The 2,819-nt window shown below is 47.4% G+C and overlaps 1 long non-coding RNA gene across 1 annotated transcript in view; it reads left to right on the forward strand.

Moving 5' to 3' along the window:
- The first annotated feature begins 2,065 nt into the window (after positions 1-2,065).
- The window catches only part of LOC111817883, a 3,050-nt gene continuing 2,296 nt past the window's right edge, over positions 2,066-2,819 (forward strand). Inside the window, exon 1 of the long non-coding RNA XR_002821983.1 lies at positions 2,066-2,154. This is a non-coding gene — a long non-coding RNA (uncharacterized LOC111817883). The remainder of the gene's footprint in view (positions 2,155-2,819) is intronic.

The raw sequence follows: 2,819 nt of genomic DNA on the forward strand, positions 1-2,819 counted from the left end.
ATGTTTAGTACTAGGAATCGCACTCAGGACCTTGTGCTTGCCAGGCAGGCGCTGTGCCGATGAGCTGTCTCCCCAGCTCTTTATTTTACAGATTAGGGGACAGATCCAGAGAGCTCAAGTAATTGGTCCAAGCCCACACAGCTGAGGAGAGGAGGTCATTTATATTGGCTGATTCAAAATCTTGTGCCCTTGTCCTCTGAGCTACACAGTTAGGGGTTGCATGAGACTAGATAAAAGCAGTAGAACCCAGAGGTATCTTTCCCAGGGTATGGGGTTTACGAGTGGGCAGAAGTGAGGGTTGGTAAGACCCCTGGAAGGATGGTCATAGTGAGGTCGGGTGGAGGCAGGGTGCAGTCAGCCCCACAGATCCCCACAGAGCTGTGCTCAACCCTGAAGAGCTCACTTAGTATGTCTTGATTTTTTTTTTTTTTTTTGCTGGCTCAGGCTGCCTTAAGGGCAGGTCTGGTAAGGCATGTGGAGCTGGGGATCGAACCTCCCTCCCCTGCACCTGACTGGGTTTGCCCAAGCAGGTGCTTAAACAACTGAGCTAACCTGTAAGTGCCCTGGATTTTGATTGAGTACCCGAACCAAGAGGTACTGATTAAAAAGTCACAAATTGTCCCTTTATTTAAAATTTATTTTATTTATTTTTATTTGTGTGTGTGTGTGTGTGTGTGTGTGTGTGTGTCCAGCTCAGCCCACCAGGGGGCGGGCTGGCTGGCATGTGGTGCTGGGGGATTGAACCACCATCCCTGTGCTTTGCTAAGCTTGTTGTAAATAGGTGCTTTAGACCACTGAGCCATTTCACCAGCCCCTATTTTTATTTTTTTTTAATACAGGTTTGGAGTACAATTTATTTTTATTTTATTTTATTTTTTAATTTATTATTATTTGTGTGTGTGTGTGGGGGGCCAGCTCAGCCCACCAGGGGGCAGGGCTGGCTGGCATGTGGTGCTGGGGGATTGAACCGCGGTCCCTGTGCTTTGCTCAGCTTAGCTTGTTCTAAGTAGGTGCTTTAGACCACTGAGCCATCTCACCAGCCCCGCCTAGGCACATTTTTAATATGTTTTGAGGAAGGAAAGAGGGAGAAGGCAAAGCAGAGCATTCCAAGATTTGGGGGGCAGGGCCTGGGAGATAGCTTGGGGGTCTAAGCATCTGCTGGCAAGCACAAAGACCCGAGTTTGATCCCCAGTACTGCATGCCCCGCCAGCCTTGCACTAAGCTGGCCACCCAAACTGGGCATGGTGGTGTACGCCTGTAATCCTAGCACTGGGGAGGCTGAGACAGGATTTTCACTACCAAAAAAAAAAAAAAAAGATTTGGGGGATAAGAACAGAGTCACTGAAGAAGTCAGGCTGTAAGCATGAGTTTCTTGAACAAAAGGCGAACCCCCTTCTGGTACCTTCTGGCCCTATTCCTTCCTGCCTTTGAGGGCATCAGAGACTAAGCCTGATTCCCACTTGCCACGCTCTGGCTCCCTCCCAATTCCAAGGGTGTGGTGGTTGGGATGGAAGCCAGGGCCTTCCTATAGAAATACAGATGTGGGACAAAGGCCTAATATCCCGAAGGGAGCAAGGAGCAATAAACAGTCTGAAGAGAACTGTTGTCTCTCTTGTAAATTCTGGCAAGCTGGGATTCAAGGCTGCGGGTAACAGCTCCTCCTGCTGGCGCCCTGTTTGTTGTTTCATCCCTTGCTCGGGATGTTAATGGCTAGCATTGTGTAAACTTAAAGAGTTAGGTAAATGCTCAAGTCAACAGAGTAGTCTGTGTTTGACAAAGTAACTATACACATTCCTTACCCTTCAATAAATGTGAGATGTTTCTGTGGCTCTGGGCTCACTTAGAGACTGATCTCAGTGAGACCTCTGTAGTTATATTCATCGAATCTTCTTGTCATTTCTTTCAGCACCAACTCGTTACATACAATACCGTGCATTTTATCATGAAATGACACTGCCAGCTGTGTAGCAGGAAGAAACAGCATACAACAGAAGCGTTTACCTTCCAGAGCTGAGTTGTCTGCACAGAAGAATATGAGTAACTCTTCTTGCAGTGCTCATGGGAACCCATTATAGCCTGTGCATGGCCCAGCGTAGGTGCTGCTGGCACTTTATAAGGTGCGTGAACTTCTAAGAGGATCTGTGCCTGATCCAGGTGTGGAGTTGTGTGTCTATCATCCTAGCACTCGGGGAGGCTGGAGCAGGAGGATTGCAGGTTCCAGCCCAGCCTGGGTCATTTAGGAACCTACTGAGAGAGACCCTATCTCGAAATAAAAACTAAAAGGGTCGATGAAGTAGCTCCATGTGAAAGCCTGAGTTCACTCTCTAGTACTGGAGAAGAAAAAAGGATTGTGGCTCTTAGTCTGTTTTGTTACTATCACAGAATATCTGAGATTGGGTGATTTATAAACAATTTTATTTTGGCTCACAGTTCTCAGGGCTGGGAAGGCCACTGGTGAGAGTGTTGGGCTCCATCAGCTAGGGTGGAAAGCACAGGGGCAGGCGGAGGCAGGAGGGTGCCTGCTGGGAAGAAGCAAGAGGCAGAGCACAAGGTGCAGCCATGCTTGCAAACAACTAGCTCTTGTGGTAACCAGCCCAGGCCTGCAAGAATAAGAACTACCTTGAAAATCAGCCAAAAGAAAAGAAAAGAAAAGAAAAGAAAAGAAAAGAAAAGAAAAGAAAAGAAAAGAAAAGAAAAGAAAAGAAAAGAAAAGAAAAGAGGAGCTGGTGAGATGGCTCAGTGGTCTAAAGCACCTACTTAGAACAAGCTTAGCAAAGTACAGGGACCGTGGTTCAATCCCCCAGCACCACATGCCAGCC

This window comes from Octodon degus, unplaced genomic scaffold (assembly GCF_000260255.1).
Source record: "Octodon degus isolate 3935 unplaced genomic scaffold, OctDeg1.0 scaffold00073, whole genome shotgun sequence".
NCBI classification, from domain to species: domain Eukaryota; kingdom Metazoa; phylum Chordata; class Mammalia; order Rodentia; family Octodontidae; genus Octodon; species Octodon degus.